Here is a 25,306-nt window from a genome sequence, read left to right as displayed (position 1 = left end):
GATGGGAGGGTGGGTGCCACTACCGAGAAGGCCCTGTGCCTGGCTCCCTGTAACCTCGCTTCTCGCAGTGACGGAACCGCCAGAAGGCCCTTGGCGCTGGACCTCAGTGTCCGGGCAGAACGATGTGGGTGGAGACGCTCCTTCAGGTATACTGGACCGAGGCTGTTTAGGGCTTTAAAGGTCTGCACCAACACTTTGAATTGTGCTCGGGAACCAATGTAGGTCTTTCAGGACCAGTGTTACATGGTCTCAGCGGCCGCTTCCAGTCAGCAGTCTAGCTGCCCCATTCTGGATTAGTTGTAGTTTCTGGGTCACCTTTAAAGGTAGCCCCACATACAGCGTGTTGCAGTAGTCCAAGCGAGAGATAACCAGAGCATGCACCACTCTGGCGAGACAGTCTGCGGGCAGGTAGGGTCTCAGCCTGCGTACCAGATGGACCTGGTAGACAGCTGCCTTGGACACAGAATTGACCTGTGCCTCCATGGACAGCTGTGAGTCCAAAATGACTCCCAGGCTGCGCACCTGCTCCTTCAGGGGCACAGTTACCCCACAGTTACTTCAGCGCAGCCTGCTCTGCGCTTGGTGGGAGGCTTCACGCAGCCCAGACGCATGCGTCGCCCCTCAGGGTTGCTGGGCATGCGCTCTGGACACCCCAGAGCTGAGCCTTGAGAGGCCGCTGCGCCTCTAACAGCCCACAGAGCGACGTTTCGTCCCACGTGCGGCTTTGGTTGGGGGTAGGGGCTGGATGGAATGCTGGCCTCTGTCACGAGATCAGCTTCATGTCCTGAGATATAATAATAAATAATAATAATTTATTATTTGTACCCCACCCATCTGGCTGGGTTGCCCCAGACACTCTGGGCAGCTTCCGACAAAATATTAAAAATACAATAAAACATCAGACATCAAAAACTTCCCTAAACAGGGCTGCCACTGGCCTCATCGATATTGCCCAACATGTGGACATCAGGGGATAAAACAATGGTGTGAAGCTAGAGCAGGGATTCCCAAACTTGGGTCTCCAGCTGTTTTTGGACTACAATTCCCCTAATCTCTGAACACTTTTGCTTTTTTTGGGGGGGGGGGGAGATAAACTTCCAACTAGTTTTATTATTTATTTGTGGACTACCACGTTTCATTTTTCTGGATGGCCTATGAGTGGTTCCGCCATTTTGGGGTACGCCTCTAACCTCCCCCCTTCTAGGGAAAGGGGAACGTCTCCTTTTCAAATTGTTTTTATTAAAGATTTTCTGGGGTTATAAAAGCAGCACTTTTTTTCTTAAAAAATGTTTAGTGGTACTCTCATTTTGGCTCAAGAAAATCACAATTTTATAGTTCAAATTGGGGGAAATAAATACAGTAAATGGACAAAAGTACAAAGGTTCACAAAATGTTTAGGGGCATGCATCCCCCCCCAGAACAAAGCACTGTATAAAAGTACATGCACTGTCTCAATTTTAAGATCATACAGTCCTCTCTATAGATCAGTTAGATTCAATGTTGTTTGCAGTATAAGGTTGGGGGAGAAGAGAGATGGGGGGTTGAGTGATAAAGGGGGTAGTAAACTTTTTATCTTTTACCTAGTATATATGTGAGGTTTTTGTGGGTAGGTGAACATCTTCTGAGGACTCCTCCGGGTGTCCTTTTTATTGTGCCTTCATGGTATTTGGGGGGGGGGGTGTTGGAAGGGACCACAAGCATCATCTAGTCCAACCCCCTGCAATGCAGGGATCTTTTACCCAGCCTGTGACTCGAACTCACAACCCTGAAATTAAGAGTCTCATGCTCTTCCAACCGAGCTACCCCACTTACTTTGTTTGCTATCGTTGCCCATCCTATAACTTGCTGCTGAAATCCTGTAACTTTTTATAGCACAAATCTTCCGGTTTATTCCCACCCCCTCCTGCTTTTATTGTGCTATAGTGCAAGAGTGCCCCTCCAGATGGCAATAATGTGACAGCAGAACAACTAATAAAGTGGAATGGATGTGTGGATTGCGCTATTACTGCACCAATGACATCTTGTAGAATGCACCTGCCCAAAAAAACGGTCTGGAGGGGCCTTTAGACTTTTTGTGCAATCCTAGTGTTGTGTTTCTACTTGAATGCCAGGCCTGGAATCACCCTAATCATTTCGCTCCTTGCCCTCCATTTCTAATCTGCACATTTCCCCCTTTCAAACTCCTAGTAAAGTGAGGGTGGGGGGGATCAGTTGGACTGTGCATGGCCCAAATTTGAAGGGTCTAGCTAACCTGAAAGAACCTTTGCAATTAAAGTGCCATTAAGTCAGTCAGTAAGTGAGGCAATCATTAGATTTAGAGCAGGTTGCCACTTGGGACTTGTATAGTATTTAAAGGGAAATAGCTTGCCTTACAGTTCCACTTCGTTATGTATGTCAGTGAGTACCTTCTAAACTTAGAATCCAATAGACTTCATTCGGCAGTTTATGGTATTTATTCTGTGTGGACATGCACATTAGTATAGCTTTGTGGAGCACTCCGGCACGTGAGTGTCATATTTAAACGGGCAGATTAGGTCAGTTTTGAAATCCCTTCCGAACCTATGTAGAAGACAAACTCCATTAAACGCTTCTTTTTCAGTTTCCTTCGGGGATAGACACTCCGCTATTCCCCATCCCCATTTTACTTCAGCCTTGGCTGATAAAGCACACTAAATAAGGAAATATCCTAATCAGTCTGGTGGCCTTGCTAGCAGGAGACCTCCTCACTTGCCTGCTTTTTTATTGCCATGCTCATTCTCCTAGTTTGAGACAAAAGCACAGCTGAAAACTGGGACCTTGGTGGCTGCAGTACATGATGTCCCAAGGAGCACTGGTGCCTAGTCCATTACTTACAGGAAGAGTAGTGGGGAATAAGAGGAAGATGCTTACAGTCTCTCTTGATGAAGCCTCCTCAGTTCTTGTATGTAGAATGTTATGTACTGAAGTTCTCACCCTGGGCCAGCAGGGGGATACTGTAGATAGTTATGCAAATAAGGGATCGAAAGTGACGTTCAGTGATTGGATAGTTTTAGAAAATTGTTACAGTTACGTTGTACTGGAGCTCTATATAAGCAGGCTGACTGAACCCTTCAGTTCAGTTCTGTCCTGGCCTGTGAATAAACAAGAGCTGTTTGAAGAATCGCTGTGTCGTCTGATATGTTCACCCACAACTTAACATAGAACATCTGTGCATTTAGCTGCAGCCACGTGTGTGTGTGTTTGTGTGTGTGTGTTCTTGTATAGTTACTGCCTCTGAAGCAGCCCCTAGTGCTGAGTTGACTTAGCGCTCTCATGACCCTCCCTCGCTGCTCATTCCTGCACAGCAAACTACACTTGCCCAAAATCGCTCTTCCACAAAGCTGTTGACGGTATAGGAGTCCTGTCCTGCTTTGCATCTGTTCATCTGTAATGTAGAGACGGAAAAATAGTTCCAAAATGTGAGTCCCGTGCTGCCGGGTCATTTCAGGTTACAAGTGGTTCTGCATTTTGGAAAAAAGATGACTCTTAGATTGGTTAACGTGGTTCTCAACCTGTGGGTCCCCAAGATGTTGTTGGACTACAACTCCCATCATCCCTGACCACTGGTCATGCTGGCTAGGAATGATGGGAGTTGTAGTCCAACAACGTCTGGGGACCCACAGATGGAGGAACACTGAAGGGTGGCAAACCGTGTCCCATTAGGCTGAGTCCAGCCTGCCAAACCACTACAAGTGGCCCGACAGCTGCCACTTGGTGATTTGAATCACCATCACAGCAACAGGCTGACAAGAGAAGTTTAAAGTTCTCCTCTCAATATTTATGAAGGAAGCACTGCCCCATTGAATTGCTAGGATGATGGGAGGGACACTTTGAATCTTCACTGAAGTGGGGACAAGTGTTGTGTGTGCAAGTGAGGTGATGTGTGTTTGAAGATAGGAGTGTGAGAAGTGAGTTTTCCTTCATCTATGTGTGGTGTGTGTGTATATATTGTGAATTTGTGGTGTATATCTCTGTGTATACACAACCACTTTGGCCATGATCATTCTTGTGCCCATGCTGGCAAATAGCTTTTGGATGACTGGCCAACTTGAGCCCAATCCTTTAAAAAGGTAGCAGCAACCCCGCTTTAGTTGATTACCAGTTACGCCGATTAAAGGTTGCCACTCTAGAAAGCAGTTGTAGGTGAAGGCATATAAAAATATTGTTATTTTGGTTACTTTATTTATTGGTGACCTTTTGGTTGTAATAGCTCCCAAGCTCACAATGAAAACAATTCACAAAGTAGTCCAAATCTGAGGAAATAAATCCACTCGCCAAGAACCCTGCCCAATTTGCAAATTACATACCAGTTTGCACTATTAGTCAAATTCGAATGTGATGCGTTTTCCTAGCTGGATAGAACTTTCATTGTAACCCACATATGGGCCATTATTTCTGCAATTGCATATTCCATATATTTTGCTACATGAGCTATCAGCCAAATATGTAAACATGTAATTGTGGCACACAGGAATTGGGGCAGAATTTCTTACACAGAGGTAATATCTAGGTAAGGAATTTATGAATCTGCCATGTACGTCCTTGTTTCAGGTATAATGCTAAACCATAAAAGGCTGCATTGAGGAAATTCAAAGCATCCACTTCCTGTTTTTCACTAACTGCAGTTTCCTGGTACATCGCACAGACTGTGATTAGTTTAAACCATATCTCAACCTGGCTTGTTAATGAACTATAATTTAAACCAGTGCTTTTCAGACTTCAGGCTTGTGGGATCTACAATGTGTTTTTCCTAGAAACCAGGGCCAGGTGCAAAATGTTGGCTCATGGGCTGGAACTGACTGACATAAATCATACACTGGAATAACCTGAAGATATGAGTACATATCTACATCTTCGTACAGATCAGGGGTTTGGAATACAAAACTTTGTGCCAACAATATATGCACAAAGACCTTGTCAAAGGCAAATGATTTATGTTCATATTTTACAGGAGAGGAACACAGAGACTAATAAGTGACTAGCCCAAGATCATTAAAGGCAGGGAGATAAAATTTTACTTGCTATGGTTAAATTATTGGGAGTCAGAAACCCTTGCTGATCATTCCCAGAACTACCATTGGAACCTTGTCTATGTTTTGCCTTCCACTAGTTTAAACTAGCCATAGTTGGCACCATTTTTAGACACAATAAACAATAGTTAGTGAAAGGCAGGAAATGGATGCTTCCAAACCCTCACAGCCAAGGGGAGTGTATGAGCCCAAGGTTAATACCCACTCATTCATAATTTAGTGTTATGTCAAAATAGGCCTCTGAGCCAAACCACTGATACAGCTACTCATTGACTATTTTGGTTGGCAGTGGCTGTCTCAAGGCCACAGGCAGTCCTGCTTCCTGTGGTCCTGTAACTGGAGGTAACAGGGGTTGAATTTGGAACCTTTTGCATATAAAACATGTGTTATGTGTCAGAGCTGTTCCCTCTCTGCAATCAGGATTCAAACCTATGACTTGTGGCACATTTTCAAAGTGAAAGCCCTGTGCTTTTCACATAGTGCCATGCCTTCATCAAGATCTTTGATTTCATTAGTCAAATGATATATCAATAGTGCAAACAATAACTGAATATTACACTTAAAGTGATAAAGCAATAGGCATGGATAGCAAAGATCCTAAGATTTAATGGCTGTCATGCAGTGATTCTGCATATACAAACTTAGGAGGAATTTCCATTGTACATGCATAAGTCAAGGACAAAGATAACCAAGTTATCTTGTCAACTCACTTAGACAATTTCATTGTCGGCCATCAGTGTTTGGGAATCCTAATTCTGGAAATGCTAATTACAAAGCTTTCTAAACATTTCGGGAGGTGTTCATGTGCATTTTGGATAGGACATATACCAATTAAACCAAATCATTTATATTCATATGATAGGTCTGCAAGAGAAACTACTGCATACTCGTAGACTTGATATATTTGGATGCAGTGTATATGTCAGCACAATTATGTGTTCAGTAGTTTAGCGTGCATTAGACAAGCTGCTTGTTGCCATTTTCATTTGCAAGCTACTTCAGAATAATCAGCAATGAATTAGTTTTAAAAGCAGGCAGTTAGTTTCAATCCAGCCAAAGTCAGTCTCAGCTGAAATCAACGAGACTTGAGTTAGGCTTCAAGCTTGTTCATATGGATTTGGGAATTAGACAGAATAAGTGTTTACTACCAAGCAGACACGCATAGAATTAGGCTGGAGGTTGCAAGTAACTTGTACCCCCCCAAAATCCCAATAATAAAAACCAATAACTGCAGGTACTTAAAATGATAAAGCAATCTGTCATTGTTGGCAAAGATCCTAAGATTTATTGACTGTAAGGCTGCAGTCCTTTATAGGGCAGTAAGAACTGCAGCCCAATTCTATGTAGATTTACTTGGAAGTAAGTCTTTACTGTGTTCAGTGAGTCTCACTACCAAGTTAAGTGTGCAAAGGAGTACAGCCATAGCTATTTCTAACTTTTGTTAGATTGGAACAAATGCTTTAAAAAGCCTCTGCCTTTTATTATTTTTATATGTGTTCTGTTGAGAATAATCAGCAGCTCAACCATGTTTTGAAGCCCATCTGCCAAATCAACAATGAGCTACTTGAATTACTTGGCAGCTCAAATGTTTCATGTGGTTTTTCAAGCTATTTTTCTGCTACATGCCCTCTTTTACATACACCAACTCTGTGGAAGTTTACAATTAGTTTATAAGAGACGAAATGACTGCAAAACTCTGATATACACACTTTAATCTAAAAATCAACTGCCTTTTTAGGGCAAGGATGCAGAACTGACTGCCCAGACCCACCCCACCCTGTCTCCTTGCACCCCTTCTCCCCATTGCTGAGCTGTTATCACTGATAAAATTAGCTGCAGGGGGGAACTGCAACAGGAACTCTGTTCTCCCACCTGCTTGCTCAGCTGACCAGAGATAACAGCACAGCACTGTGGAAGAGGAAGCATGGCAGAATCCTACTGCCAAAGCTGCCCTCTTACACACCACTGTACCACAAGCAGCGAAAGTGCTATCAGGGCACCTGTTGCAGGTGTATATAGGAAGATCTCGGCACCTGTGCAGGCATATATAGGAAGAGGCACGCCATCAGATATTCGGAGCCCAAGACATTTAGGGCTTTGTATGTCAACATAGGAGGGACGCGGGTGGTGCTGTGGGTTAAACCACAGAGCCTAGGGCTTGCCAATCGGAAGGTTGGTGGTTCGAATCCCCCAACAGGGTGAGCTCCTGTTGCTCGGTCCCTGCTCCCGCCAACCTAACAGTTCAAAAGCACGTCAAAAGTGCAAGTAGATAAATAGGTACCGCTCCGGCGGGAAGGTAAACGGCGTTTCCGTGTGCTGCTCTGGTTCGCCAGAAGCGGTTTAGTCATGCTGGCCACATGACCCAGAAGCTGTACGCCGGCTCCCTCGGCCAATAAAGTGAGATGAGCGCTGCAAACCCAGAGTCGGTCACGACTGGACCTAATGGTCAGGGGTCCCTTTACCTTTACCTATGTCAACATAAGCATCTTGACTTGGGCTCAGAAGTACCAGTGCAGCTTTTTTAAAGAACGGATGTCAGCATCCTATCCTCTGTGTTCTGCACCAGTTGCAGCTTCTGAACCATCTTCAAGGGCAGCCCCTCACAGAGTGCGTTAAAACAGCACAGTTTCCTGCAAGCTCAGTAAAATTTTAGTGTTTGGCACATATACACCACGCGCACATATACACCACGCACACACCAAATTAATATAGCAATTCTCTATCTCATTCACCCCTAAGAGACATTGTTAAAACAATTTTTAAAAATAACCGCACAGCCTGTTTGTCAAGACCCCTTCTCAACCTGTGAGAGAGTACTGGAATTGCAAAAGCACCTTAAACTTTAGTAGTCTAGCATAACTGCCTTGTGGCGGAAACTGATAAAAATTGACATCATTTACAGCCGTACCTTGGGTCTCAAATGCCTTAGCTCCCAAACAATTGAAACTGGAAGTGAGTGTTCCGGTTTTTGAACGATTTTCGGAAGCTGAACGTCTGGCGCGGCTTTCGATTGGCTACAGGAAGTAGCCGTTGCAGTTTCAACCCATCAGGTGAACCACTACCCGCTAAATGCTAACAACCATCATTTCCTGCTGACAATAGAGTGAGTACAGAGCATTAAACCATGGTTTAGCAGTGCCTGAATAAGCCCAAGCAAAGCGTTGAGCTTGCATACTCCTCCTCTTCCATCCATTGCTTCTTCCTGTGCAGCTGAGTTTTTCTTTTGAAGTTCCTGACTTGGTGATATGTTTGAACCAGGAATCCTGGTTAAACAAGTTCTGTTAGGCTTCATAACAAACCAAGTTTTACCAAGAATCTCTGTGCTGTTAAAAGTTTAAACTTGATTAAAGAGTTTGTTTTAAGTCAGGAACCCTGGTTTAATGCTAAGCTATGACTTTTTAAAAGTGAAACAAAACTCTGTGGAAGTGTAGCAATAGGGGTGTCGCATGTGAGCCAGGGAAGTGAGAGCTGGACCATAAAGAAGGCTGATCGCTGAAGAATTGATGCTTTTGAATTATGGTGCTGGAGGAGACTCTTGAGAGTCCCATGGACTGCAAGAAGATCAAACCTATCCATTCTTAAGGAAATCAGTCCTGAGTGCTCACTGGAAGGACAGATCCTGAAGCTGAGGCTCCAGTACTTTGGCCACATCATGAGAAGAGAAGACTCCCTGGAAAAGACCCTGATGTTGGGAAAGATGGAGGGCACAAGGAGAAGGGGACGACAGAGGACGAGATGGTTGGATAGTGTTCTCGAAGCTACGAACTTGAGTTTGACCAAACTGTGGGAGGCAGTGGAAGACAGAAGTGCCTGGTGTGCTCTGGTCCATGGAGTCACAAAGAGTCGGACACGACTAAACGACTAAACAACAACATGTGAGCCAGAAACTTTGTTCGGGCTCATCCACATATGTAGCTCCTAAGCATGGTTTAGTGTTGTGTAAGAATGTAGCTGCCATACTGCCTACTGTGCTCAGTAATTTGCATAAAATTGGAGAACAGTATTCTAATTGAGTTTAGGGATACTGTGTTTTGAATATTTTTATGAATGAGCTTAGCAAACGTAACTGCTTTGCTTTGATCCAACAGTGCATGTTTAGTGTTGTGTATTTAAATTGCTTAATGTAAATGAGATCTGAACTGGAGCTTTGCATACTGAAGAAGTGCTAGAAAAGCGATAAATAACAACTTGAAGATCAAGCTTGTGCGTTGTTAATCATGTCTTAAGTTAGACATTGCTTTCACGCTTCGGCTCAATTAGCATTTGGTCCTCATCTTTTCACATGCAAATTGTGGTGAAATATTTATTAGGGAGCGTCACAAAAGATTCAAGTCGTAATAATAAATGACATAGGTTAGGTTATGCAGCTAGGAGGGAAATGTTTCAATCAGTATTTTGAGAGCACAAGAGTACGGTATGTTTCATTGCCTAATGGAACAGAACACAACATTGTCTCTGAGTAATCAGAAACAAGCATTAAATATGCAAATTCATTTTTGGCCTTTAAACAAAACAAAAAAAGGTTCTTTCTTCAATGAATATATATCATAAAGACCATTCCAGACCTGAAACATGGAATACACTTTTTAAAATTACAATATATATCCTCCTTTCTCTTCCTTCTTTCTGAATTTTCTTCTCATGCGTGTATGCACACACACACATTTCTGCTACACCTGCTGAAATTCCTTCCTCACAACTATTAGAGCTGCAGGAGCCAGGTCCTCTTCTGCAGCTGACCACCCTACAGATTCTGGTCCCTGAGGCAGTGAGAAGCCCATTTCAGCCCTGGGACACTTGCTGGCACATCCTCACACAGTCCTTCTGCACTCTCTGCAGTTTAATTGCAGCCATACCATCTGCACAAGGGGATAGCGGCGCCCTTCCAGAAAGTAGGAAATAGAGCAGGAACAAGTGACAGTGGCTTTTTGTTCTTCAGATGGCACACACCGTTCTCACTGGCTGACTTGCGCTCCAGAAGCAAACTTAAGCACACCTTCCAGAGAGCAAGTCCCATTGCACAGTATAGACCAACAAGGAGGAGTAAACATTACCAGCGCTCCATAAAACTACCTCAAGGATGCTAAGTATTAATGTTTTTCTTCACTTCTATTAATGCTTAGGCACAGCACAGGAACTGTAATTTTTTTAAAAAAAATCCTGCACCATAGGAGAGGCTGCAGTCCTAAGAAATATGTCTTCTTGCACTGAACAGGACTTCTTAATAAGCATTCTTCAGAACTTGCTGAAATCCAAGGTCAGCAATGCCACACACTTTTTGCCTCTCCCACTGCACACATTTTGTGGGTATCAATGGCAATAAAAGTGCCATTTGGAACCACAGTTATAATTGCCTTTCCAGCTTGTTGTGGCAGATCAATGTTTCAGCAATGCTAAAGAACCCTTGCATTTAGAGGGGTGTGTACATTCAGAATCAAGAAGGAACATGGCGTAATGGGGAACGGGTTCGTTGGACAAAGTGCTGTGTATCACTTAACCTCTGGCCTTGCAGGGTGAATTTTTTTAAAAAGCCATTTAAAAAAGTAATTTTATATTTATGTATTTACATGCTTTTTTAAGAAAAGCAGATTTTAAGTTTTCAACTTGTAGAAAGTGTCTCTTTTTAAAAAAACAAAACCTGCTTCTACTGTTTGACTCTTTCTGGCACTTGTAAGTCTTCCTTACTTAAGGTTGCCATCAATTTGTCTTGAGAAAATCTCTGTGACTTTAATATTTGCATGACTGACAGAAATTCAACAAGTGTGTCATCTCCCGTCTCTGTGTCAGGAAACACGGCACTTATTGCATTTCTGCCTGTCAGTTATATGCTAAAGATTCCGAATTTCTGTTGGAAGAAGAAAAGTGGCAATCGTACTTCAGATTAACATGATGTGAGCCTTGGGGGGGGGGTATATTATTCACATCTTTAACTGTGTTTACCTCCTTATGGCGAGAGGCAGAAGGCTGCTGTGGTTTTGACTACAGCGTTCCTTAGATCCACCTATTTCATATCTTTTTCTTAATTCCCAAGTGCAGGTTTCTACACTCCCACATGATGGAAGATACAAAACTGACAGTTGCTTTGTTTCCAGATTCTTTTAGCTCTCTCCCTGGGGTTTTTGAGAAATACAAGCACAGTCTCCAGGTACTTTTGAAGTATAAACACAAACAGCACCTGCCTGGATCTGTATCGATCTGGAGCGACAGAGAAAGCACTGCCAATCTTTCTTTACACAGAGAGGTAATGATTTTGTGCCCCTCAGTAATCCCCTCAACACAAAAGCCCCAGCTTTTAAGGGGAAGACATAATGTATAGGGAGCAAAAGGGGCACATCCTCTTCTGGCAGATCATAACAAACAGTCAGTTTCCCCATAGTCTACAACAGAGTGCCCTTTCTGCCGAATAATTGGCCCACTTTTGGCCCAATTAATGAGGATTTCCTGGATCCTTAAACATCCATGTGTAGTGGCGCAGTGGGTTTCGTTCATCATAACTGCATGCACAGCTGCATGCAAGAGCAACAGAACGTAAATAAACCTCACAAATAAGGCAACTGACATTGCAGAGAGAAGAATTCCATTCCTTTTGTAGTGGCTGCTTCAGCAGAGCAATTTTTATTTATTTCCTTATTAAAGCCCCAACAGCCATATGCTAAGCTGTTAACAAATATTTTATGTTTAGATGCAACATGGAGATCTTTCCTATCTGCTTGGCTGTGCTGGCTTTCTTAGAACACAAATTAATAAGTAGTACATGGAGACAAGGTCGTATAAAATTGTTCTAGTAATGCTTCTTTGAGTTATTGAGGGTGGGATATCTCACTCATCGTTGTTGGTGGGTTATAAACATACAAAACCATTTGTTGTTGTTGTTTAGTCGTGTCCGACTCTTCGTGACCCCATGGACCAGAGCACGCCAGGCACTCCTGTCTTCCACTGCCTCCCGCAGTTTGGTCAGACTCATGTTTGTAGCTTTGAAGACACTATCCAACCATCTCGTCCTCTGTCGTCCCCTTCTCCTTGTGCCCTCCATCTTTCCCAACATCAGGGTCTTTTCCAGGGAGTCTTCTCTTCTCATGAGGTGGCCAAAGTATTGGAGCTCAGCTAATACAATGATGCACTAGAAGAGCAGATAACCACACCTGAAAAATTCATACTAAAGCCAACAGATACTGTTGGCAGTTCCCTAAAAATACATCATATTTTTACATAAGAGCTTGCAGAAATAAGTAGGATTCAAGCCGGTGCTTTGTAATCAGGGTTCCAGCCTCCGCTGAAGCCTACTTGCACATAGGCTTCACCAATGCAAACATCCATGGTAAAGCATGGACAGCAGGTGTGTGGAAGGCATACAGTGCCAGGGCTGAGCCAGTGGCATGGTCCCACTGCCTCTTTGTATATATACAGCCCCTTCATGCGCTTGACATGGAGGGAATATCAGCCGTGGGCATTTGTAACCTACATATATTGCACAATTCTTCAGATCCCAATCTGTCTGATGCATAGCTGTCAACTGTCCCTTATTTGGTGGGAAACTCCCTTATCCCAGCACCGTGTCCCGCTGCTGTCCCTTATTGATGATGTCCCTTAAATTTCCCGGGTTTCAAAGGAAGCAGCTCCTCTCCCTCCCTCCCTCCCTCCTGCCCCACCTGATGGAACTGAGAGCTGCAGATGGGGCACGAGAGAAAAGATACAGAACTGCAGCAGCATCTTTGTAGCTTGGACTTCGTTTTGCGTGAAAAGTGGTTGCTGCTTGTAGTTATTTAATTGCAGTGTTTCATCAGCTGGTGTCTTGAGCAGCAACCTCTGGAAACAAAGGGCTAAAAACCGGCTAAAAATCTCTCCAAAATTATCTGGTCCCTTTTAACTTCGTATTTCAGCTGGTTGTCTAAAATCCCATATTTTGGCTGCTGATCCCTTATTTTCGAGGCTGCTGGTCCCTTATTTTCAAATCTGTAAGTCGACAGCTTTGGTCTGATGATGGTGGTGGTGGTGATGTTGGCATCCATCTGCCTCAAAAGACAGTAGAGTGCATCTCTGGGGGTGAAGCCAAACTGCTGTGTTAGCAGTGCTGAAGTTACCTCCCCATGGTACAAGCCTGGGCAGTGTGTATGGAGGTCCTGGGCTGATGTGGTCCGAAGGAAAACAGAGCAATATGTTTGGCACCAACTTGGCTGCAGTAGTCGTCAGAAGGATGTGTACAAGGTGACATCCAACCATCTCAGGGACTCCACTCCAGTTTTGTGTAGGGTTTTACTCCTTAGCCTTTTCTTCTTCCCAATATATCCCACATAGCAGCAGAGGTTTAGGATCAGAGTTTTCCTTCTCCTAGATGGACTACCTTCCCAGGTTGTTGAGCCCCATCCGCCCCTCACTTCCCTGTACAGGACATGCAGAAACCCCCTTCTTGACCATTGGGACCCCTATCAGTCTTATCTGGTCAATCCACAAGAGCCTGTCTTTGTATGCAGCGGAATTCTCTATCTCACCAAGGGTTTGAGACCCATTGGCTACCCTCACCTGGTTTAGCCAGCTAATTGAAGCCATTTCCTGGGGTGTGGCCACTGTCGAATCCTGACAGCTTCTTGGAGCCGCTGGTGGGAGCTGAGAGCAGGGTGGGGCTCAAAGGTGGACAAACTACCCCAGAAGAAACACAGCATGTCCCCCACCAGAGGTACTACCCCTCCCATAACAACCCCCCCACCTGTTATTTAGATGGTTTTATGCTGCTTTTTTGCCTAAACTGGTTACCATTTGCCGTGAATAGCATGTAATAAATCCAAAGTCTACAAACAATTCTTGCTTGTGTATTGTACGTTGCTGACTTGGCATCATTGCTGACATGTGCCTTTGCCCCCATATATTGTTGGAATCTGGTTGTAGCTGCACACAAGTAGGGTATATGATTTGAGCACCAGGATTTTCGGTTTGAAATGAAAGACATTGCCTTTGTTGATTTTAATTTCATAAAATTATTGTGCCCAGCAGATACACTTCTGATAAAAAAGGCTTCTGGGGAAAAACGTGATCATTGTATAGGTCCCTGTAAGCATTATTTTTAGTGGCGGCAGAAGAATTAGCACATGTCATGTTATGACTCCCCTAATAGCATTGGAGTAGCTCAATATGCTTTGGTGCTTATAATCTAGGTTACAAGAAAAAATTTGATGATTTCAGCCAGAATAATAATCGAGGAATATTTTTAGAACTTGGAGCATTTTCCTTAATGTAAGCAGAGTTTAAGATAGCTACTTTATCCTCTTTTCTGGGGATTTAATTAAGGGAGGATAACAGAGGATCAGATCGGAGGGCAGAGTCAGTCATGCTTAAGTTCAAATAAATCTAGAATAACTCATACAAGCATAAAGTTGGAAAGGACTTCGTGGGTCATTTAGTTCTGTTTACTGCAACTTGAGTCATCATCCATTGTGCCTAATTATTGACTTACGTATGTGGGCCTCATAAGTGATGTTGGTGGTCGTCACTGGGCATCCGGGGGGGGGGCAGAGTACCTGCAATTTACGGTGCTAGTGATTGCTTCAGAAAAGAGATGGCCTTGCATCCTGATGTACCCCTGGCATCAGCACATCCAACTCTTATCACAGTCACAAAAAGCTGAATGCACTCTTAAACTAGGCAAAGGTAAAGGGACCCCTGACCATTAGGTCCAGTCGTGACCAACTCTGGGGTTGCGGTGCTCATCTCGCTTTATTGGCCGAGGGAGCCGGTGTACAGCTTCCGGGTCATGTGGCCACCATGACTAAGCCGCTTCTGGCGAACCAGAGCAGCGCACAGAAACGCTGTTTACCTTCCTGCCAGAGCGGTACCTATTTATCTACTTGCACTTTGATGTGCTTTCAAACTGCTAGGTTGGCAGGAGCAGGGACCGAGCAAAGGGAGTTCACCCTGTCGCAGCGATTTGAACCGCCAACCTTCTGATCGGCAAGTCCTAGGCTCTGTGGTTTAATCTGACAGTTAAGTCCAGTCGCGGACGACTCTGGGGTTGCGGCGCTCATCTCGCTTTACTGGCCAAGGGAGCCAGCATTTGTCCACAGACAGTTTTTCTGGGTCTATGACTAAGCCACTTCTGGCGAAACCAGAGCAGCGCACAGAAACTCCGTTTACCTTCCCGCTGGAGTGGTACCTATTTATCTACTTGCACTGGTGTGCCTTTGAACTGCTAGGTTGGCAGGAGCTGGGACCGAGCAATGGGAGCTCACCCCGTCGCGGGGATTTGAACCGCCAACCTTCTGATTGGCAAGCCCTAGGCTCTGTGGTTTAGAGGGAATTAGCACCTCATCCCTCCTTTGCACCCATGATAGAAAACAAGTATGGTGCTAAGGGGCCAGAAGGCATAGCCCACTGTTCCTCCTCTGCCATCCCCTGGGAGACTAGTGAATTCCTTTGAAGGCTAGTAACTTTTGCGGGCTCTTGGTGAGAGGCTGATTTAGAGTAGGAAAAGATGCAGAAAGGGACTATGAAAAAGGATAAATAGGCAGGACCGGCCTTCTCTGCAACAAAAGGTGGAAGCGTTTGGGTGTTTTTACTTTAGAAAAAATATGATGTAAGGGGAGATATAGCAAGGATATGTGAAATTAGTGGTTATTTGGAAGATTAGAGAGGTCTTTTCCCTTCTCAGCGGGTGTGGAACATGGTAATTGCTCAGTGAAACTGGCATTGGGTTCAAGACAGACAAAACCAAGTATTTGCACACCTTTAACCAATCTACAGAGCCTAGGACTTGCCGATCAGAAGGTCGGCGGTTCGAATCCCCGTGACGGGATGAGCTCCCATTGCTTGGTCACTGCTCATGCCAACCTAGCAGTTCAAAAGCACGTCAGAGTGCTAGTAGATAAATAGGTACCACTCCAGCAGGAAGGTAAACGGCGTTTCCGTGCACTGCTCTGGTTCGCCAGAAGCGGCTTAGTCATGCTGGCCACATGACCCGGAAGCTGTATGCTGGCTCCCTCGGCCAATAAAGCGAGATGAGCGCCGCAACCCCAGAGTCAGCCACGACTGGGCCTAATGGTCAGTGGTCCCTTTACCTTTACCTTTAACCAATCTAAAAGCAACTCCAGGGGACATCTGAATTAGGGCTACAGAGAATGGAAATGGGCTTTTAGCCTTTTGTCTATGACATTTTTCTATGGAAATCACACATCAAACTGCTAACTGCACCCCTAGTGGTTTCCTCCAAGTGGCTTTATTGGGGTTATTAGTAATGATATTTAATAATAATATTTGTAGGAATTCTTCCTCACCTTTCACCATAAATATAAAAATGCAATTTTGAAATCAGCCTTAAAGAAACAAATACCAGCAAGCAGAAGAATGGGGTGGGTGCTAAAATATCTTTCATGTGTCAAAGGCCACCTGGCACATGGAGAAGATTTGGAGTGAGTCTCACTGAAGTCAAACAGACTTGCTTCTGAGTAGACATGGTTAGGGATGCCTTGTGAGTGTGAGATTGCATTGGTGTAGCAGCTAGTTTGGCACCCAGTTTGTTATTAACTCCTCGAGCAAGTAACAAGCAAGCATAAAAACATGTAACTTTTCATCCTGTTATGTTTAGTGTTTTGTTTCTATATATATTTAAAGGTACCTTTAAGCATTGTTAATAAAGAATGCTACAATTTATGAATGCTACATAGTATCTGTGGACTTGTAGAATTGTTTTTGAAAGATTTGGTTTAAGGGAATGGCATATGGAGTTGGTGTCTTTTAAGTCTGCAAAATGAAAATCAGGAAGGACTGAAAAAACACTATAGTTAAGAGCTTCCAAGCAAGATAAAATATGAAGCAATGGTTTAAAGCTGGCTTCCAGGTCCTGGTTTGTTTGGAAGCTATTAGCTATCACTCCTGGTTCAAACATAGCAGGAAGGTATGATATCTTGCTTTATTAAGCTAAGATTTGATTGACTATGGCCACTATGGTGTGTGGGTTTTTTAAGTCATGCTTTCTGCAAACAAGTCTGGTATGTTTTTATACATTTATAACCAGCTAATTCAGTACACTCGTACCTTGGAAGTTGAATGGAATCCGTTCCGGAAATCTGTTCGACTTTGAAAGCATTTGGAAACCAAAGCGCGGCTTCTGATTGGCTGCAGGAAGCTCCTGCAGCCAATCGGAAGCCCCATCAGATGTTTGGCTTCCAAAAGAACATTCAAAAACACTCATTTTCGGGTTTCGATCGTTCGAGAGCCAAAACATTCGAGAACTAGGCTGTTCGAAAACCAAGGTACAGCTGTACATGGCATTTAAGGCTGCAATCCTTAAGACTGGTTAGAGTTGTGCTGCAAGTGCGTCTTCCGGAATGTAGGCATAATTACTTTTTATTAACGAAGCAGGGATTTGGCCATCTCCAATGGCTTAACTGAACATCCCAACCAGCACAGCAGTAGGTTTTGTTCAGTTCGGCTGCTCAAGGGTCCCCAGTTCGTGTTTGGAGCAAGCAACCTGATACTTACCCAACTTTATTTTTAGTCGTACGTAGCGAATATACAGTTGGTTTCTTATGTGCCTGATATGCAGCATTATGAAAATGAAAAGATAGACAGACGTAAAATTGAGGGAATTAAACCGGTACACTTTACCGACAGTGGCACATTGTGAAACTAGGAGTCTGCTAAAAAAAGGCACTGTAATTAGGTCATCCCTGAACTGAAGCAGGGGCTCAAAACTCTTAAGGTATTATCTTCCCTCTGAGCACTTTTCACAACTACATTTACTGACTGTATTTAGCATTTCATGTGCTTTCTCACATGTTGCTCATTTTAAAAGTGTGCAGTGGACTCCTGCTGCCACAGAGATTACTTTACCAAATTATGTACTTTTCTGAAACTTGTTGCATATGGAGGAAAACCTGGGTGAAACAATAGATGGCCAAAAACCGGGTGAAACCAAAAAGCCTATACTTGGTGTCAAGCCCATAAAATGATGCATATAACTTTCCTGATGCAGAAAAGGATATTGTATTGCGGGCACAGCCTCGCATGTGTGTAGTCATTGCCTTGGCCATGATTGCAGCCTGGAGGCCAATATTATTCAGCAACCGTAACCCCCATCCAGGTCCCTGAGTGGGAATACATTTGACAGCAAAGTCAGCTTCCTTGTGAGGAGAGAACACTGGAGATCTATTACGTGTTTGTCATATTTGCAAATGTTATATATTTACAAATATGTAGATGAAGTAGACCTAGACAGCATCTTAAAAAGCAGAGACATCACCTTGCCAACAAAGGTCCGTATAGTTAAAGCCATGGTTTTCCCAGTAGTGATGTATGGAAGTGAGAGCTGGACCATAAAGAAGGCTGATCGCCGAAGAATTGATGATTTTGAATTATGGTGCTGGAGGAGACTCTTGAGTGTCCCATGGACTGCAAGAAGATCAAACCTCTCCATTCTGAAGGAAATCAGCCCTGAGTGCTCACTGGAAGGACAGATCCTGAAGCTGAGGCTCCAATACTTTGGCCACCTCATGAGAAGAGAAGACTCCCTGGAAAAGACCCTGATGTTGGGAAAGATGGAGGGCACAAGGAGAAGGGGACGACAGAGGACGAGATGGTTTGATAGTGTTCTCGAAGCTACCAGCATGAGTTTGACCAAACTGTGGGAGGCAGGGGAAGACAGGAGTGCCTGGCGTGCTCTGGTCCATGGGGTCATGAAGAGTCAGTCACGACTAAACGACTAAACAACAACAGATGAAGTAGAAAGCAAGCAGACACACAAATAGGCATTGTTAGTCCTAAAGCAGTGTCAGATCCCATATGCGACAGCACACTTTGAACCTTCCCGAAGATGCATCTTATCAGCTAGCTCCAGCAGCCCAAACTACTTTATTATTGTCATTTATTTATTTATTATGGCCCTTTATATAATGCCATTCAACAATCTGCATTAACAAAAATGATATAAATAAAATCAATATTTTTAAAAATTAAATTAAATTAATATGATTAATATATTAGTATGCCTTCATTCCTGAGGGAATCCTTTCCCTAACCTTCATATGCATACACCAGGCACCTTAGCCTGAACCTTGAGCTCTTTGAAGAAAAGTCTACAAGGACCAGAATTACCGCAATCAAAATTAATTTGTAAAAACAAGTACTCCTTGTACTCAGATTATGTTTCCTGGGTGATTTCTAAAAGGAAACGAAATGTGTGACAACAGCATAACGGTAATCAGAAGTAGTATTGCAGTTAAAAAGTAGATGGATGCAACGAACCCAATCTATTGAATTAATGAGACACGGTGTATCGTTTATTTGTATTTAAAATACAGAAGGAGTTAAATTTTGAAACCCGAAAGACTGCATAGCAAAAGTGTAATGCTTGTGTTATTACTCATTAATATTCTGCCAGCCCTCTCTCTTTCTTTGCACCAGTAAGCCAGACAATCTGAGCATGTAATAAAATGCAGGTGACTGATATAAAATTTGAAGATCATGAGGTAGTTGGTGGCCTTCTCACTGCATCCAGCCGTAATGTATGTAAAACTGTTTTCTGAAGCATTTTGGAACAGTTCAGTTTGAATAGGGTGTTGTGCAAGGTGTCATTTGTTTTGTTCCTGTGACATCACAAATATCTCATTCACAAGAATCTTAAAAAATATTTCTTGTTAAGGAATGAATGTAAGCAAACCAAACACACAAACAGCATTCATCTCCTTTTACATTATTTTCAAGGGGAAGGGCAAAAGTGGTGAGTGAACCAGTGTTTGATATTCTCATATGATATGTTCCAGGCAAGCTGGAATTATACTGTAGGTGAAAATCCCATTGTGAGCACTTTTAAAATCCCAAATCGCTATGGGTATATTTAGTAATCTGTCACTCCAAACATTAATCTGCACCTGGGTTGCTGCTCAGGAAAGGAAAGTTTGCACAGGAAGTGAAATCCTCTGAGGATAAGCAGCTTTCATATTCTAAAAGCAACCTTTTTGGTGAGTCAAGTGCACCTTCAAGTGGGGAAAAACATCTGTTAGTTACTAGAGGTTTGGGGAAATACCTAAAACATTGATGTTTTCTCTTCCATGGTGAGTAAGGTTATCAAAAATGTTATAATTGATTCTCTAATGTCTCTAGAATAAAGAGGAGGGAGAAAGACAGTCATCCTTCAGATTCCATTGAGTTCTGTTTATTATTATTAGATTGAGGCCAACACAGTTGCGAGCCCATGTGCTAACCCCCCAGCCCGGGAGCTAGCCCGTAAATAAGGAGACGCGACAACAAGTGTATGGGATCAAATTAAGCCAAAACTTTCAGATGTAGAAAACCTTGGCATAATAATAATAATAATAATAATAATAATAATAATAATAATAATAATAATAATAATTTATTTATACCCCGCCCATCTGGCTGGGCTTCCCCAGCCACTCTGGGCAGCTTCCAAAAAAATATTAAAATACTGTAATACATCAAACATTAAAAGCTTCCCTAAACAGGGCTGCCTTCAGATGTCTTCTAAAAGTCTGGTAGTTGTTGTTCTCTTTGACATCTGGTGGGAGGGTGTTCCACAGGGCAGGCGCCACTACCAAGAAGGCCCTCTGCCTGGTTCCCTGTAACTTGGCTTCTCGCAGTGAGGGAACCGCCAGAAAGCCCTCGGAGCTGGACCTCAGTGTCTGGGTAGAACGATGGGGGTGGAGACACTCCTTCAGGTATACTAGTCCTTCAGATATACTTAGGCATTGGGCGGCATCCCTCTCAGCCCCAGTTGGGTCTGAGGATGCGCAGGGCAGACAGGTGTTGTGAAGGGGACTGTAAAATAAGAATTTACACAGCGTGCCCCCCCCACTTCACCTGATGTAGGGAGTTTGGCCTTATGCCGCCACTCTAGGCCAGTGACTCCCGCAATCAACCCTTTAACGGGCCCTGCATATGCCGCCACATACGCCCCCCCCCCAATCTGAAGATAGACTATAGGATTCTATCCAAGGCCTAAAAACCACCAAAGATGGGACAATTGCTACGGGCAAGGCAAAACCCGCAGAGCAGGGAAAATTCCTTCCCGGCTCTGGAAAATGGCAACCATCGTGCGACCGTAGCAACACCCATGGAGACCTGAAAAGGAAAAGGTTAGCCTACAAGAAAACCATATTAAAATTAGAGGAAGGCATGGGGTGGGTGATGCTCCAGAGACCGAATGGAGAGATGGTCAGCTGGAGCCCAGCGGTACTTGGTCTTTGCTCCGCCCCCCAGCTAGCCGCCAATTGGGTAGCTGGGGAGGGGGCGGAGCAACAGCCAAGAACTGAAGGGGGGTGTCACCCTGGCACGGGAAGCCCACTCACGGTCGCAAACTCTGCCCACTGTTTCGATGAGTGGGCGGTAATTACTTTCAGAAAGTCTGCAATGAGTGTGTACCTGGACTCGCTTGTACACAGCCAGGACTATTGTATGTTCGTATACCCAGTGCTGAGAGATTTAGGATCTTTTGCTGGAGTTATGGCTTGTGCTTGTTATGAATGTGTGTTAATCTATGCCCACAAGAAGCTCCTGTGTAAAGAAACAAAGAAAGCTTGTTTATTATAGAAAACAGGAGTGACAGAAGATATAAAAATGCTGCTATAGACAGCAAAGTTACAATATAAGCAGGTTTTGTTGTTGTTGTTTAGTCGTTTAGTCGTGTCCGACTCTTCGTGACCCCATGGACCAGAGCACGCCAGGCACTCCTGTCTTCCACTGCCTCCTGCAGTTTGGTCAGGCTCATGTTTGTAGCTTCGAGAACACTGCCCAACCATCTCATCCTCTGTCGTCCCCTTCTCCTTGTGCCCTCCATCTTTCCCAACCTCAGGGTCTTTTCCAGGGAGTCTTCTCTTCTCATGAGGTGGCCAAAGTATTGGAGCCTCAGTTTCACGATCTGTCCTTCCAGTGAGCACTCAGGGCTGATTTCCCTAAGAATGGATTGGTTTGATCTTCTTGCAGTCCATGGGACTCTCAAGAGTCTCCTCCAGCACCATAATTCAAAAGCATCAATTCTTCGGCGATCAGCCTTCTTTATGGTCCAGCTCTCACTTCCATACATCACTACTGGGAAAACCATAGCTTTAACTATATGGACCTTTGTTGGCAAGGTGATGTCTCTGCTTTTTAGGATGCTGTCTAGGTTTGTCATTGCTTTTCTCCCAAGAAGCAGGCGTCTTTTAATTTTGTGACTGCTGTCACCATCTGCAGTGATCATGGAGCCCAAGAAAGTAAAATCTCTCGCTGCCTCCATTTCTTCCCCTTCTATTTGCCAGGAGGTGATGGGACCAGTGGCCATGATCTTAGCAGATTACAATACATACACGCCTTAATTAAAGAGCAAAGGATGCCATAACTTTTCTAAAAGGTCTGCAGATATGTGACCATAGATAAATGGGGGGAGGAAAGTATACCTGTCCCTAAAGCAAAGCAGAAGTATTCTGAGTCCTGGGGAGCCCAGGGTAAGTTCTGTCCTGTTGGAGCTATGAGAGTCAACTCACCTTTGAATCTACTGTATTTTTCCGTGTATAAGACTTGGTTTCCCCCCCTAAAAAAAAAGTCAAAAATTAGGGAGGATTTTATACTCTGGGCCATCTTCCTCCAATTTCTTACATTTCTTAAAATAGGAGGCGTCTTATACATGGGGGCATCTTATAGATGGAAAAATACAGCAATTTATATATATACTGGGTCTTCATCCAGGCACCTCTTGAGCAATATGAAACATCAACCCCTGTGATTGCCAAGCAATCACAGTATGGTGAACTGTGGGGTCATCACCTTGGCCTCCAGCTCAGACTATTTTACTTGTTTGAAGGTAGCATACATCTGAAGATAGCTGGGAGGAGGAAAAGAAAGCCTGGAAGAACAGTGGAAAGAGAAGAAAAACCCACCCAAATACATCTCCCCCATGAAGTTTTTCCATATCCCTGACTTCCACTTGCAAGTGCTCTGCATTTACAGATCAGCTCAAAAGGGCGAAAGAAAGCTTTGCCAAAGCCTTAGATGGAGTTTGGACTTGAAGCTCAAGGATCTTCTGAAGGATGGATGCTGTACCTAAAAAAAAAAGCAGTTTTCTCTATACAATGGCAGCTCCTACACTTTCAGCTTCTCTAATGTCGGGAAAGGGGGTTGAGAGATTCAGATGAAAGAGTGTGTAGAAATTCAGATAGCTGTGATTATTGGGGCATTATATGCAGAGACAACATTGCCATAACACTAGAAGACTGACAGCTTTATTTTCCTCGGTGGTGTTCAAAAGCTTTTTGTAACATGAGCAGCACACAGCGATTCAAAGCAATTTCTCTGAAAGAAATGCTGCTTAGTGGGAATTATTTGTTGCTGGATATTGTTGTGTGTGATTGAAATGTCACTCCCTGCCCCCTGTATTTAACAAGAGATTCAAGCCGATCTTTCCCAGTTCCAAACAGCAGTGGACTGAATAGAGCATACACAATATGATATACTAATGAATGTAATTGGTGATCTATTTACTGACCTATTTATTCCAGGTTTTTCTTCGTTGCCCTTCACCTTAAGGTCCCGGGGTGGGTTCTGTGAAGTAAAACTCAACCACGAAATAACGCATAATGAACAAACCATAAAACCAGCAATAAAAGCATGAAGCATAAACTGTAACTGATAACACCGTTTACAGGGAGGTCAGTGAAAAACTCACACTACGCTTTTAAAGGCCAGGGTACAGTGGTACCTTGGTTCTTGGAGCTATTCCGTTCCAGGATTAATCCGTTCGACTCCCGAAACCGTTCAAAAACCAAGGTGTGCCTTCCAATTGGCTGCAGGAGCTTCCCTCACTCAAGCGGAAGCCGTGTCGGATGTTCAGCTTCTGAAAAACGTTCACAAACTAGGACACACCCTTCTGGGTTTGCGGCGTTTGGGAGCCGATTTGTTTGGCAACTAAGCCATTCGGGAACCAAGGTTCCACTGCATATAAAAAGAAGGCCCTGCTATGAGCTATTGCCCCCTGAGACTTCTAAGGATGGCAGCGCTATCAACAGGGCCTTTGCTGATCTCAATACGCCAACTGGCACGAGAGGAGAGGAGGTGCTCCTTCAGGTATTTGAGCCCCAGGTTGCTGATGACTTCATGCATTAACATAGACACCTTGAATTGGGCTCAGAAGCATTGCAGATGCTTCAGGTGTAATAGGAGTTTTTACAAGCATGGCGGACTTCATTCTGGCTGCTTCATTCTGCACCATTTACAGCCTCCATGCTATTTATATGCCACTTACGATTGTAATCATCTCTAAGCTGCGTACAACAAACGTAGCAAATACAATAAGGATAAAATCAATTAAAAACTACCCATAAAATCATAAATGACTTCAAATGCCTGCTGAAATTACTGATTTGTTGGGGGGGGGTAGGGAAACCTGTTAATTAATTAATTAATGGGCAAGGGTGAATTTGGCATAGATAGATAGATGATAGAGAGATGATAGATAGAGAGATGATAGATAGATAGATAGATAGATAGATAGATAGATAGATAGATGATAGATAGATAGATAGATAGATAGATAGATAGATAGATAGATAGATAGATATAGATAGATAGATAGATAGATAGATAGATAGATAGATGATAGATAGATAGATAGATAGATAGATGATAGATAGATAGATAGATAGATAGATAGATAGATAGATAGATAGATAGATATAGATAGATAGATAGATGATAAATAGATAGATGATAGATAGATAGATAGATAGATGATAGATAGATAGATAGATAGATAGATGATAGATGATAGATAGATAGATAGATAGATAGATAGATAGATAGATAGATAGATGATAGATATAGATAGATAGATAGATAGATAGATAGATAGATGATAGATAGATAGATAGATAGATAGATAGATAGATAGATAGATAGATAGATGATAAATAGATAGATGATAGATAGATAGATAGATGATAGATAGATAGATAGATAGATAGATAGATGATAGATAGATAGATAGATAGATAGATAGATAGATAGATAGATAGATATACAGTGGTACCTCAGATTAAGTACTTAATTCATTCTGTAGGTCCGTACTTAACCTGAAACTGTTCTTAACCTGAAGCACCACTTTAGCTAACGGGGCCTCCTGCTGCCGCCGCGCCGCCGGAGCACGATTTCTGTTCTCATCCTGAAGCAAAGTGCTTAACCTGAAGCACTATTTCTGGGTTAGCAGAGTGTGTAACCCAAAGCGTAAGTAACCCGAGGTACCACTGTAGATAGATTGTGAGCAGCCTGCCTGAAGCATTGAGGAC

The 25,306-nt window shown here is 43.4% G+C and overlaps 1 protein-coding gene across 1 annotated transcript in view; it reads left to right on the top strand.

Moving 5' to 3' along the window:
• Positions 1-25,306, top strand: part of NWD2 (NACHT and WD repeat domain containing 2) — a 67,580-nt gene that overhangs the window by 829 nt on the left and 41,445 nt on the right. The window lies entirely within an intron of this gene.

Source organism: Podarcis muralis, chromosome 9 (assembly GCF_964188315.1).
Source record: "Podarcis muralis chromosome 9, rPodMur119.hap1.1, whole genome shotgun sequence".
Taxonomy (NCBI): domain Eukaryota; kingdom Metazoa; phylum Chordata; class Lepidosauria; order Squamata; family Lacertidae; genus Podarcis; species Podarcis muralis.
Note: the sequence above shows the minus strand (reverse complement) of the source record. Positions and strands in the feature narration are given on the sequence as shown.